The sequence below is a fragment of the Thalia democratica genome, chromosome 1 (genome assembly GCF_965202585.1).
Source record: "Thalia democratica chromosome 1, ktThaDemo2.hap1.1, whole genome shotgun sequence".
Classification (NCBI taxonomy): Eukaryota; Metazoa; Chordata; class Thaliacea; order Salpida; family Salpidae; genus Thalia; species Thalia democratica.
The window spans coordinates 105,885,980-105,902,183 of record NC_139165.1 but is presented as its reverse complement, the minus strand read 5'-3'; positions in this window follow the sequence as shown (position 1 = coordinate 105,902,183).

The following is a 16,204-nucleotide window of genomic DNA, read 5'->3' as shown; positions in this document are numbered from 1 at the left end:
CTACAATTTGACTATCGCATATAGGGTAGTTTTAATGATGCAGATGTAATTAATCATGTTGTAACTTCGTAATCTCGATATTAGAAAGAAGATTACTGTTAAAAGAAGTTATTTTTAGAGTATTTAAAAGTATTCACATTTTAAAAGTATTAAACAAATACAAAAGTTAAGTTTTTTTAAATATAAAAATTTCTGTTTTTAACACTCAAATAGTTGGCAGTGCTATTAATCTTATATTCATTAAACTACTCAAAACGTATTTTGTTAATAGTATAATGTTTGATAATATTAATTATATTACAGATATATTTTTTAAGTAAAAAGTTTAAACATAACTGACTCATTTTCGAAAAAAGTTTATTGATTAATTTCGTTAGCTCTCTTCGGAATAAAGTTGCTAAAAACTATGAATATTATACAGTAATTTTAGTTATATATAATGAATTTGAAAAAACTAACAAAAAATATTTACGTCATAAAGTATAAAAGTTTGTTTAGAAAAAGTTTGAAAAATAGAATAGAGTTGTACTGAACTAACTTGAAGTAATTTATAAGACAAAATTTCTAAAACAAAAACATTTAAAATAGTAAAATTTTTTACCTGAAACTAAATTAAATAAAAAGCACATTAAAAAATACGACAATAACGACAACCATAATACTACTAAAGACCCTATTTGTAAAGTTTTAAATTGTAAAAATCTCTTTGTTTGCAAATTTTTGGCTCGCGAGTTCTAATAAACAAATATTCTAGAACTGAAAAATAGTAGGTGTTTTTAGCTCGGGATAGGATTTCGAACCTATTATCCAGGTAGTTCTCGGCACAAACAGGGTTGTTGAGGAGGTGCTGATGAATAGATGACTGTTCACCTTTAGGCTTCACGTCATCATTAAAAATAAACCTATTAAGTTTTTTCGTGACATGCTGCTCTCGCCTGACGTGGAAACGTTGAGATGTTCGACCTACGTAGTCATTTCCGCAAAGACATTTAAATATGTATACTACATTACTACTTAGGATGAAATTCGTAGATGTTCTTCTACTGTAAGTTCAATTTCAACTAATTATAAAAATAATTTGTCATATGCTTTAGATCAAATTAGTGTTCTAGATTCTGTTAGATTTTTAAGATATTTAAAAAACTTAGATAAATTCAACTATGACAAAATCAAAAAAAAAAACATGACAGACTTTAAAGTTTTTAATAAAACGTAGATTTGGTAGTTTAAATGCCAAAACGCATCTTCATAATCTTTCTGATTACATACCCAACGATGATGAAAATTAACGTTAATCAACTTTATGACGTAACTATTTTTTATTAGTTTTTTTTTAAATTCATTATATATAACAAAATTACTCTATAATATTCATAGTTTTTAGCAATTTTATTTCGAAGAGAGCTAAACGAAAATAACCAATAAACTTTTTTCGAAAATGAGTCAGTTATGTTTAAACTTTTTAATATTTTTTATAATTAATGTAATGTTCGAGATTTTCGTTAAGAACACTATTGCTATCTATACAAAATATAATTTTTTTTTCTATTTTTAAGTCATTTAAGTATTAATAAAAGTATTATTTTGCAGGTTTTTGTTGCATTTAAACAAACAACTTTTCAGGTTGTAGATCAGGTTTATATCAAATTAGTTGCTTTGATAAAATTATAAACATCCTTAGTATTGTATTTATTTAATTATTATTTTAGTCACGATTGCAGTGACTTTAAAAAATAGCTGAATATTCAAAAAGTAGATTTCTATAAAAAAATTTTTTGTTATAAAGTTATTGAAAGCTACAATTTGCGTGTTAAAGCTACATTACGTCACTAAGAGAATAAGATTTTATTTTTTAAACTATTTAAAACGAGAAAGTATTAAGAAAATTTATAAATTATGTATATAAATTTTTTTTAAATATTTAGGGGTATACCATCAAAAAACATTAATATATAGAAATTGATAAATGCTCGAATGATTTCATTACAAATTTATAACAATAGAAAACCAATCAATCAGATAAATATGAACTTACTAAAGTATTTAGTGTAAGTAAATACTATTCAAAATACTTTTGTTTTTCTTTTTAGAAATATTTAGTAGAATATTGATAACGAATAGTTGATATATAAGTAATTCGATTTACTCTGAATTAAGTGCTTAAACCGCTGAATGTTTTATACACTTAGTGATTATTCTAAAACTTAAAATAAATATTTATAAGAATAATTTACTCCTTGTGAGGTTTTTAACAAGTTAAACATTATGAAAAATAAATATATTGACAAAAAAATTATGCTTTTCTTTTATTTTATAAATACTTTTATACTTTTTAGTTATAAAATATTGAATTATAGTAATTTTTTTTTCAAAATATAGTTTTGTTTGAAAACAATTTTTAATTATTCGAGTTCTGAAAGTGAAAAGATGCGTGATATAATAATATTTTAAGAAACAAAGTTGTTATGACGTCAGTAAGATCCTACTTAAAATATTGAAATTATTTGTTTAACGTTTTTTTTTTGTTAAAAAAGAAAACGTTTAAGTCTTTTTATATAGTTTTTATTTTTATTTTTATCTTCAAAAAGTTATATAAATAAAAACTATTAAATAAAGCATTTCGGTAAGAAAATATTAACCTATAATTATAACTATTAAAAATCTGCATTCTCAACTTCAAGTTGATAGTTAAACTCTTTCTGCATTTATTCAAAAGTTAAGTTTTGCAAAAGAATCTTCAGATTTAACTTGTATTTATTAAAATTAGCAACTAAAACTTAAGCATTAAACTGCTATATTTTGTTTCACTAGGTTTTTTTTTATAATAAAAGGTATGACAGAAGTATCTCGACTTATTCTAAGGACAAAAGCCTTTTTTATTTTTAATTTAAATTTAATGCTTAAATATAATTTTGATAGCTTCAACAATTTTATTGATGTTTTTACTAAAAACAATGTACAACTGATAGTATTATTTCTTTTTACACTGATAAGGTATAATTTCTGGTAAACATGGTTTATTGGTACTACTCAACAAATTTTAATTTAATTATTTTAATTAATATCTTATAAATTCTGGATTCTATTTGAGAGTACTTTATATAAGTCAGACGAAGCAGTTTGAACAATGTATCTAAAACATAAAAGAACCACAGAAAACTATGTAACAACAGTTTTTTCAAAATAAAGTTTAATTTTATAAATAACTGGGAGTACATAAAACTTAATAACAATTTAATTTTAAATCAAGAAGACTTCAAAATTTTAAATAATGTGAACTGTAAAGTTTTTTAAAAACTCTAAAACATTAAAAGAATGTTAAATAACAACACTTAACAACTAAATAATACACATACAAAAATTAACAACATGCAGTTCTAAGAAGGTCTGATAATAATATTTAGCAATATACTAATACAAACTCTATATACCTATATCCTTCTCGTTGTTATGTTTTTAGTGCAATAAAATTATATTCATACGCTTTATTGGTTAAATTATTTTTTGTGAAACTTAACATATAAAGTTGAACAATTCAATGATATATCGATCTGAAAGATGTGTTCAACAACATACTCGCAAAATTTTCAAACATTTAGCCAATCAAAATATGATCTTGAAAAGCTGGTTGTGCTATGTTATAAACTAAATATAAGTAAAACAAAAAAACATAACACTAAAGTTTGTTTATATTTGGTTTTTTGAATATCTTACTTGATTAAAACTAACATTGTCAAAAACGGATTAATATTTAAAGTAATAAATTTTATCGTTATAAATCTTCTTAAAATTTTATTATAAATATTATTGATAACCAAACGAAAATCTTATGTACCTGGTTCTCTTTGTACTGATAATCAATAGTAATGTTTTTTAAACAGTCTTCTAACCATCATTGTTAATTTGACAAAAGAAGTATTATTTGTTTTAAGTTTTTGTTTATTTTTTTTAATGTTCTGAATGATAGATTTATATAGAAACTTTTAATGCTTTATTCAGTTCCCGAACAGAATTTAAAATTACAATTTAAACATTTTTTATAACCTTCTCTATTTTGAGGGTATTTCTAGATTGTAACAATAAACAAATAATAAACTTTATAAAAGCAAAAAAAAGTAACAAGTAGATTGTTTAAAACTTATTTTTCCAAGTAACTTAAACTCAGAACGTTTACTGACTTGTACTTAATTAGTTTGTTAGTCATTATATAACACTTAGAAATATGGTCTATACGCAATAGGTGTAAAAGTATATTTTAGTCATCAAGATAAAGACAACTTATTTTACAAATTTTAAATTCAAACTAATTTTTTTTAAATAATAAAATCACTTATACTTTGTAAAAGATCAACAGAAGTTGTTAAAAAAAAATGAAATAAATAAGTTTAAACCTTATTTTATCTAAAGTTTTGTATGTCAAAGGATATTTTTTAGTTTTAATTAAAAAATGTAAACAAATCAAATTGTTTAAGTTATAACTAGTCTTAAAAAATATTAATCATAAAATGTTAAAAGTATTTTCTTTCAAAAATTTACTTTTATAATTTTTATAAAGTACAATTTTATATAGCCGTACCTATATACTAAACTAATGTCTTGAAATATTTAACTAACTAAAGTTTATATCAAACTATCTATGTTGTTCAAAAAGTGTATACTTTAAATTTAATTAGTATCTTTAAGTACTTTTATATGTTACTGTTTAATTCTAACAAAAGCTAGATCAAAATTTGGTAGACATACATTACAACTAAGTCTAATTTTTTGAAAATCATTTCTTTTTGTTTATAACTAATAATTTTAAACAATGTTAATAGCTTAAAATACAATTAAAACAAGTGATGATCAAAACATTTTTTTGTGTCTACTAACCATCAGTATGAGTGTTAACAGTTTCTATGTTTAATTGAAACAAAACTAAACAACAAAAATGTATCAATTTAAAGATTATTTGCTACCTTACTCCTGATTACACCACAGACGGTTGTATGATATTGCCGAACGTTTGTGGGGTAATTATGGGCATGATGCAAAGTGTATTAATACTTAAATGACTATCATGGGGATCGAACCTACCACTGCTGGTTCAACAGCTCAACGACCGAACTAATTGAGCTAAGCTGCAACTTATATATCCACATCTAATTGAGTTTATAAATTCAATAGGTTATACTGTTGAGAAATAACTGATCCATGTTAGAAAGTTTTAAGCTAAAGTTTATGTATGTAACAAAATAATAAGTATAGTTTAAGTGTACAGTATATATGTTAGCATGCATTTAAAAAAAGTCCTGTGAATATTATGTATAGGAAGAAAAATTAACAATGGATAAATTAAAAACTGAAAACACGGTATATTACATTATGTAAAAACTTTTATGTTAAAAACTAAGTAAAACTTTTTATTAAAAGTTATAACAAAAAAAGAGTAAAAAACTAATATAGTACAACTATAAATAAAAAAATAAATAAATATTTATATATATCAATATAGAATTAATTTATGTATATATATATATAACTTATTAGAAAAAAAAGATTTCAAAAATAGTGGTACACGTGTTTCATAAGACTAGACGCCTAAATCCCAAGCCAGCTAATTTTAAAATAAAAAGCACTTTGCTAAACATAGAAGCAAAAATTATACAAAAAAAACAAAAAACAGTATAACGTAATACTGTGCTTTACAAGAATTCAGTACAAAATTCTATCTACCACCAACTTTCAAACAACTGATATTAACAAAAACAACAGTTAACTCCTCTTATAATACTTCAAAATTTATAGTATTTTAAGAGGAGCTTTTTCAAAAATAAGCATAGGAGGTCAGTATTATCAACATGTTTTAAAACATAAAAGTACCACACATATTACAGATTTAGAGCACAAAACTAAACAAGAACTAATTAACTTGTTGCAGAAAGAAAAAACTGGCAACTATTATTAGAAAAGTTCTGAAGATTAGAATAAATGTGTAAGATAACTTAAGTTTTAAAATTCCTGCGCAGCAGGATTTTCCAGAATACTGGGGAAAAGATGAATAATAGTTTAAAGGTAATAAAAGATAAAAACCTCAGGTATGCATCAAATATTTAAACAATGTTAACCTTTTATATCAAGAGATATTAATAGATGGTTCACGAGCAATAGTATATCTCTAGATTTTTAATCTAATATAAAATGTGATAGTTACCCAAGAGATAAGTTGTTTTAAGGATATTTGTCGCAATTTCGAAATATTTAAGCAACAAATAAAGTACCAGGTTCTAATTTCAGTCTGGCCGTAAAGAGATATAATAAATTACTATTCACCAATTAAATAATGTAATAGAGACTACAAAAGTCTAAAAAACTTTTTTTCAAACAGAGATGGCCACTTAGAAGTGTTTTGCTTAATCCTGAACTTAATTATCTAAATGACCGAACCTTAGAATTTGAAGTAAAAAAATGGGAACCTGAAACAAGAGACCATGAGACCCTAAAAAAAATTTAGAACCACCATTGCTTCTCACCATTTGGAGGGCAAATGAGAGAAATGCTTAGTTTGACATTTATAATTTTAAATACACTTGCAGAAATATGTGTGATGTAGATCAACAACTCACAAAAGAAGATGCAAGAAATATGAGTTGTAGTTGTCCATGACATAATAAGACAATGCCCAAATCAAAATAATTGTTAACAACAGAAGACATATCGTTCAAAATATAAGGGTCAACAACAGTATTAAAAACAAACATTAATTAGATGATTGTCAGGGTCAAACCAACGTATTTCTGTACATGTAGATAATGATAAAACAGCAAAGAACTGTTCCTTGCAATCATTAAAACACCTTCTGTAGAATATGCTAAACGTCTCAAAAACACAGCAAAAATCTTCTGTTGTCAGGAAAACTTTAAGTTTGTGAGTAACTGGCGCAGTGGAATGGTTTATTGTACACAAGCTTTTAAATCTTATTCAATGTGATGATAAACACAGTGATATATTTGTTTATCACGCCTATTAATTTTACTATTAAAACAACCCTAATAAGTTAATAAGCTCTATTACGCATAGTGCTGTTGTTAATTTTGATTTAGTAATGAATGTAAAAATTTTCCCACCGACTTTGAACGTGACAGGTCCCAACAACAAACCAGTTCAGTTGTCTAAGAAATAATAAGACAATGCCCAAATAAAGATAATTGTTAACAAGAGAAGATATATCGGTCAAAATATAGAGGAAAACTGCAATATAAAAAAACAACCATTAGTTAGATGATTCTCAGGGTCAAACCAACGTATTTCTATACATGTAGATAATGATAAAAAGCAAATCACTGTTCCTTGAAATCATTAAAAGACTTTCCGTTAAAATATGCAAACGTCACAAAAAACACAACAAAAAGCTTCTGTCGTCAGGAAAACTTTAACATCGGGAGTAACTGGTCTAGTGGTATGGTTTATTGTACACAACAACTTTAATCTTTTTCATCTTGATGATAAACACAGTGACGTATTTTTTTATCACGCTGATACTATTAAAAACTATAAATAAGTTATTAAGTTCACTTGTGCATAGTGCGTTTGTTAATTTTGATTTAGTAATGAGTGTAAAAAATATGCCCACCGACTTTGAACGTGACAGGTCCCAACAACAAACCAGTTCAGAGTTCCAAATATGCCCTAGACAGGTGGCCAAGCTATAATCAGTAAAGGTATCAACAAAACACCTATTTAGCAAATGGCTATTGCAATCTAAAAAAAAAAACAATCAGCATGATCTTGAAGTAAAATTAGACATTTTGAATCGTAGAAGAAACTAAATTGCGATTACTATGAATCTTGAAAAAACGAGTGGATTTGGATATGACACAGCTAATGAAACAAATAGTTATAGTCCTACACCGATTAATTTTTAGCTATTTAGGGCTTAGTCAGGCATGACAGTTTAATAATGTTTCTGTGTGAATAAACAAGATTTCTTTTATCTTTGTTTGCGAAGGTTTTGATCTAAAAATAACTTTACACTATTTTGTTAGAGATTACTTTATTAGTTTTCAAAATACTTTTATGATTACTTTGAGCTATATATTATATAATATTTTGTTCTGATGTTTACCAAAAAGATTAAGGAAAAACAAAACTTTTGGATTAGCCAAAAAGAAGCAAGCAGAGGGTAGAGTGAAGATGCTCTTCCAGAACGGAGCAGAAAAGGAAGTGTAATGGGCTGCATTTGTAATATGCTTTTACATTGTCTTAATTTTAAGTCCTAATTTTAAAGGATACCTTAAATATCTTGTCAAAGAGTAAAATTAGGATTAGAGAAATTTTCCAATTAAGCTTGCATTGAACTTTTAAGAAGCGACACTTTTTTATACTATCTGCCTTTTTAAAAGCCCTTTAAGTTTAACTATAAAAAGAAAAAAATAGGGGCTTAAAAGACCATTAGGCAATAAGGAGTCATATTGATAAAAAAAGCACAGGGAAATTATAAAGTAAACCACTAAGGGTATTGACACAATTTTAATTTTTAAGTCGCAAAATTTAGGAAACAATATTTTACTGGAAGTCAACCAAAAAGGTACAAAGACAAATTTTTAATCCTTAAGTCACAGAAAGTAGGTGACAAAGTTATGTCAGATAAGTCACAAAGGGTATTTTCCCAGTTTAAGTCTACAATGTCAAAAACAGAATTGTCAAAATTTATCTACAATGTCGAAGTAGAATTGACAAAATTTAAGTCAGTTAAGCAACATTATAACTGACTATCTATTATTATAAATGAATCACAAAAAGTGGTGACCAAACTAAAGTCAAAGTGAGTCATGTTAAACTTCATGTAAGGTTTTTCTATCTTAATAGTTTAAAAGAAAAGACAAAATTTATCGGCAATCAAAACATCAAACAAAAGTAAAATGCTGATTTAAAAAAAATATATCATAGGTTATAGCCAAAACATTTAAGTATTTTTTTGTATTTTTATTAAAAATCTGTTTTTCAAATTGTGGAATCTTTTTTGTATTCTGTATAATACATTAAAAATTATTTTTGAAATTAAAGTGATTTCTTAAAATTATCGTTAAAAGAATGTATTTTATTATTACTAATAACAAAAAATCTTTAGAACTAAAAACAATTTGTTAAAAAGTTTTTGTTATTTCATTTTCGTATATACCTTAAACCTTTTTCGAAAACCATCGCAATAGTTTTGAGACCAAGTTAAATTTTGATATTTGTTATTTTTTCCTTGTTTATGAAGAAATGGTAGTCTTTTTTCTTCCAACTAATGGCAGAAGAGAAGTAGAGTGAAAAATCTCTGTTATAAGTGGAAGAAAAGAAGCTTAAAAAATTATCAAATTTCATTTAATAAGTGATTAAACTTAATGATAAGTTTTAAGTGAAAATTGTTGTTTTTTTTTTCAAGAGTATAAGGTCATTTGTTTTACTAATGCAAGTTTGCATTTGCAAATTACAGCCAAATAAAAATATTCTTTTGTTAAGCAAGAGAACTAACCTTGTTGCTGCAAGCATGTTGTTTAAATGGGTAGCTGTCAAATTTGCTCGAGCGTACAAAATTATTGCACGAAGGGACAAAACTGCACGAGTGCACAAAATTGCACGAAGGGTCACTTTTGCACGGAGACATTTTTTATCTGATTGAGTTTTTTATTTTAATTATTTTTATTTTACTATCACTCTACTCCTAACCCCTGACCTCGGTAGGTAACTTTTTTTCGTTAATTTTTTACTACCACTGTTAACCCTTACCCTTGTAATGACAATGCAAAATTCCTTGGATTGTCATTGTTTTATAGAGAATTTAGAGTTGATACGGTTGAATGCACGAGCCAATGGGAATCATTTGACGAAATGTTTTACACTAAATACTGATGCAACAAAACATCAAAACATCACAGGCAGTTTTCATGTAAGCAGTGAGTCAGTTAGTTTGGTGTGCAGCTCGAAGCAACAACATATCTTGAACTTTTTCTGAATGCTTATTGTAATTATTGTTTTGTTTTAAAAAAAATTATTTCAAATGGTGTTTAATTGTTTAAATAATTCAGGCAAGTTTTTCAGTTTAATAGTTTGATAAACCTTTTACAGTTTCTTGTTTACTAAAAGTTTTATTTAATTTTTAGTTTGTTGTTTAAAGTCTTTTGAAATAGATTTAAATAGTTTCTAGTTTCTAAAGTGTTTATCATATTAATTTATATTTTTCTATATGCTAGTATTTCTTGTTGTGTTTTATATAAAATATTCCTCACTTAAAACTGTATTGTCTGATTTATTTAACGTAGCCTAGCGTAGCATAAAGTAGTTGATAGTTATTATGTCTAACTTTAATATTATAAATGAGAAGTATGAACAAAAAGGTCAGGTTGTTTATCTGCCTACAGGAAGTCAACCTGACTCAACTTAGGCTTTAGATGATAGCCCAGCAAAACATCCTTAGCCCACACCCTCGGTGATAGCTTTTTTTTTTATGATTTTACCCTTAACATTTATTCTTGGTAGGTTAACATTTTTATTTAAATAATAATAAGATACATAAGACACTTTTTTATTTTTACTATCGCTATTACCTCTAACCCTTAAGCTCGGTCAGTAACTTTTTATCCCTTTTTGTTTTTTTATTTTTTTGTCTATTTGTATTTTTTTATTTTTCTAATTTTTTTACTTTCATGCAAAAATGTAACTTGGTGCAAAATTGTCTTCGTGCAAGTTTTTGTTGTTTAGTGTAAAGAACTTTTTCAAATAATGTCTTTTTCTTATAAGCAGTTTTTTGATTAAAGTTATAAGTAGTTTACTGTAGCTTGGTACGTTTTTGCAAAAATCTTCATAAACGTACATTTGTGCGAAAAAACTTGCATTTTAAAATTGATATAAACAAATTATAGTTTTTTTTGTTGTATTTAAAAACTTTATTTTTTAATTAAAATCTGTTTTAAAGATTTGAAAATGTTAAGACAGGTCATTTGGTGGCAAATCAAGTATTTAGAAAATATTATTATAAATAATGTTCTGAAGTGCAGTTAGGTCAGTTTTTTAATAATATTTCTGAAATTTATTCTTCAATTAATATTAATAACTTTAAGCCACAATAAAATTTTTTTTACCAAAGGTATAGCTTGTGTGAAGAATCATTTTAAAAACTATTAAAAACATTTATACAATACATCAGTTTAATTATTATTAATATTTTGTTTGATAAGTGGTTGTTGGTTTTAAAATAAGTTTTATAGAACTTTTTCAATCTAAGATTAAAAAGAATAAGATAATAAAATTTTTTAACAAGTGTAAAGTTCTATTATTAATTCTTAACAAAGTTAAAAATATAAAAAAATAAATATATTTTATGTTTTGAATTATATGTTTTAAGTTATTTATTTATTTATATGTTTTAAATTGTATCTGAAAAGTATTGGTGTTTTATACTAAAAGTTTGTGGTTATTTAACTATGTTGGTTTATTTAACAAATTTATTTTGTAAAAATAAGTTTGAATTTTTTTTACAGCTTTTATTTAACAAATTTTTAGTAAGAAAACGTTACATTCCTTATACAGCTTAAATCTTTATGTTGCTAAAGGTAAAAATAAAATTTACAAAAACGTGTACTCTTCATTTCTTTATGAAATATTGTTGACAATAAAAAAGTAATTGTACGTCTGAATTTTATCTAATGTTGTGATTTTTTTTTATTTTTTATCTCGTTTGTTTTTTATTCAACTCCTAAGTTTAATATTTTTATCTAATAAAAGCAACAATTTTTGCAAATATTTTCTGACTTTGGGAAACTGTTTTCAAATTTATATATTATAGGCCTATCAGTAAAACTATTAAAAATTAGTTGTCAATTAATATTTCTATTCTAAATGAAAGATTTTATAGATTTATAAAAGTCTCAACACATAAAGAATTATAGGGGGTCAAGAGCAGTACTATTTGCCTTGTATTCTGTTATTAATTATACTTCAACTTATTTTAAATATTTAACAAAACTTCACACTTTCATGTAAAACTAAAGGTGTTAAAACTACTTTATTCCCGCTATGACGTCATCACACGTTATTCTTTTTTTTTGCAGATTCGTAACTTTTTTAAGTTAGCTACGTCCCTGTACTGTAGTATAGTTTAAAAACTTTTTTTTTATCTTTCTATTAATCTTTGTTTTATTAAACAAACTTGTAACTTAATTTTATATTAAATTTTTAGTATTTTCTATTTTAAATAAATTAGTTGTTATTTATGAAGTTTTTGTTCACAGTAAAGAAGAACTTATTTCTAAATTTGTAGACTTGACAGTTGATACAAAAAGCTTCTCTATATAAATAGCTTTTTTTTTAAAACTTTTTATTTAAGCTTCTAAATTTCAGAACACCTAAAATATATGTTATTCAAATCAAATCAAATTTAAAATAAAAATTACCATTTAAAATAAAATGTAAATTACCAATTACCATAAAAAATTTACCAGTTATTCCTTATAACCTAGAGTTAAAAGGTACTAACAGTTAAGACTATGACAAGGATTATCTGAATGCTATATTTTCTTTATCAACTCAATAGTGAATACTAAATTATATTTGTTCTCTTTAACTAAAAATATCATGCTTGAGTTTTTAAGTGACTGTTTGTTAAACAGAATCTGGAAACTTTATTCTTACCCTGTTAGTATAAAAATTAGAAAGAATTCTAAAAGTTCCTATGAAAAATTGCACTTCAATAGTAATAAAGGCAAAAAGTATACTTATTAAAAACAACTTTTATAAATTTTTTGGTAAAACGTAAACTGTTTATGCTGATAACGTAGTATTTCTTTAGATTTTTCATGTGTAAATGCATAAAGATGGACTTTTAAAATTAAGTACTTAAAGAAAAATTGTGTTTTTTTTTTTGCTTGATTTTAGTTGTAAGCAAAAGTAGATCAAGCTAATAAGTTAGTTTAACTTTATCATTTTTTATTAGTTTTATTTAGTTTAATTATTTACTGACTGAAGTATTTTAAGTGATAGTTTAAGTTAATACTAATATTTAAAATTTCAAATGTTTAAAGTAACATTTTTGTGCACTATAAAATAGTTTCTATTTTGAAATTTTTTTACTGGACAGTGGAAACAGACTGTCTTTTTTGAAACACTGACTTATGGAATATCTTATTTGACATGTTGAATTTCAAAGGTTTTGAAAGTTGTAAACTGGTTTTAAAATATTTCAAAGTATTTTTTTCCTGAAAATATTTAGACCTGGGAATATTTTAAGTAAGTTTAGAGTACCAAAAAAGTACCTGTAAAACATTCATTAGGATTGGTGAAAGATGATAGAGAATCAAATTGGTACATGATGTGATAAGAGTTTAAACAGATATTTAATTTTTTTTATTGATATGATGTTCTGAAAGGTATAGTGTTTTGGTAATATGATGTCTAAATTAACTTTGTATTTTAAATAAAATATATTAATTTTTTTTTTTAGAATTGATTGATGATTTGTTTTTAGGTTTAATTTTAGCTCAGTATATCAATCATAAATTATATTTTTATCACTAATAAGTGATTATAAGAAAACACTTAGCTCAGTTTATTATGTATTCATTGTCTTGCTTAACAAATATAATGTAAAAAACAATTTACTTTTTTTTGTAATATTAAAATGTTACCTAAAATCATTTTATGGAGTTTGCTTTACAAGCAATTTTGAATACTTACTAACATGATTATGTAGTCAAAAAAAGACTTCGAAAACAACCTCAAAGTAAACAACTAATTTTTTTTTATTTACTTAAGAATTTTAAATTTTAATACACAGTTATAAAATAACATATTAAATAAAATGGATTTACAAACAAATAGCACCTCACTTCTCAAATACAAGCAGAAAAAACTTGGTTGTGATTCTGAAGAATACAAATTTATTAAAAGTGTCTTTGATACATCGTCCCATCTATGTCTAAGTAATTCATCTACAAAATGTGCTAAAGTGTACAAGATAATAGAAAACAACCCAACATCAACATTGAAAGAAAAACGCAATAATTTAATGTTGTTTCACGGTACAAAACAAGTAAATGTAGAAGGAATATTGAAAGAAGGTTTTAAAAACTCTACAAGTGGGTTATTTGGCAGGGGAGTGTATATGACTGACTGTTTAGAAGTTGCCTTGAAGTACACTGATAAAAATCTTCATATAAATCAGTCAACTCAAAATTTAAAATATGTTTTTATTAATGAGGTTCTTGAGTCCGAAAAACTAAAAACTATTGAACACAACAATTTTTTTTCTATGCTGTATTTAAAACGAAAGTACCCATTTGAGAAACATGTTATTGAGAGAAGCCAAAAGGCATCTGAATCAGATTGCAACTTCAAAGAAGACCAAATTGGAAGAAAATATAAAAATGTTGCAATGAATAGTAGAAACTATGAATTTTTAGCAGATGAAAGCCTAACAATTCCGAGATACTTATTTGTATTTAATGATGATATACAGCAATGTAAAGGCAATGAAGAGAGTTTAAATAAGTGAAATTGATTCTTTTCTTATGTATTAGTTTAACTTTTGTAAGGATGATAAAATGTGTTAGAAATTGTACTAGTTTTGAAAATTTTTTACCTGGAGTGCTTTTTTATCAACGTAAAAAAACAACTTAGCTATTAATAAAATATTTAAAAACTATAGAAATTACGTTTTATTTTTTGCTTCTTATTATACTGTAAACTAATAAGTTTTAAACCAACTATACAAAATTAGTTTATAAATAAAAAAGATTAAAAGTATAAGATTATTAAACTTAAGTTTAAAAAAAAGCTTTAGTTGTTTTATAAACTGTACATAAGAAGACTTTAATAACTAATACATTTAAATCTAGAGAAAGTTAATTAACACACATTTTAAACGTTGTTTATATATAAAAGTTACAAATGTTGATTTATTTAATTTAAACTATCTAAAATAAAATAAGTGAAATACTTGTCTGTAGTTAGTGAACAGATGAACTTTGACATATTGTTAAAAAAAACTGTAACTTTTAAACAGCTTAACTTTTATAAATCTAAAACTAGATAAAAAACAAAAAAAAAACGTTTTATTCGCTAAAATTTACAATTGAAATTACAATTGAAGCTATGGGTTGAACACTTTAACTTAATTAGCATTAGGTTTTTAATTATTTGTTAAATTTACTTTAGGTTTTGATAAATGAGGGTAAAAGGTTGGAAGTTTAATAGGTTCTTTATAGAGAACTTAATAAAAACATACTTATTACAGAAAATTTTAAAAGTTTAAGTAGCTGTTTTTAATAAGTATTCAAAGTTTATCAATATTGATAATCTTAAACTATTTAAAGAAATATCCAGTTAAGGTTTGAGCATTTAATTTCAAGCTTAAAATTTTCTAGTAAAATATTTTTACTATCTCATGACATAGCCACTAAATTTTTAAAACATATATCTCTCATATTCAAATGCTTTTTTTAATAAGTATCTTCAAGGTACCTAAGATCTAAACTCTCCATGATTACATTTTTGTTGGTCTTCCATTGAGTTATTTTGAATATCTTTATCATATGAGGCATTTATATTTAACTTACTAATATTAAATACTATTATCATTTTGTTTAGTTTTATATTTTCATATTAGATTAAAAGTAAACTTGCTTAGTATTTCTTTAAAATAATAAGTTTTCTATATATCATAAAGTCATATGTATTGCACTGGTTTATTAAATACTAATTTAAATATATTTGTAGGTCATCTTAAATAAACATACAAAAGTTTTAAACTATAACTAAATTTTTATAATTTTTTTTACTAATTTTATTAATAACAGTCTTCGTCGTTATTTTTAGAATTTGTACTTTGAAGAGAATATTATACAAGTCATACAAAATTGGCTTTAACTTGAAATTATTTTAATTTTTTGAATAGCTTCTAATAATACAGAACAATTCGTTATAAGTTGCACAGTTACAACTAAACAAATTTACTAATATGCAGTCATTACAGTAAATATAATTCAAATTAAACTAAAACTAATTTCCCAATAAAAAAAAATCTAATTTTAATGGTATAAAGAGAAAGTGTTGCCAATTTTTTGAAAAGTTGATTTTTTTACTTAATTAGCAACTGCTGCTCACAATTTTTGAAGCTTAACAACGTCTATTAGTATCAAGCTATAAATAAAACATAGTTCAATAGTTTCTGTATAGGAAGGACCAA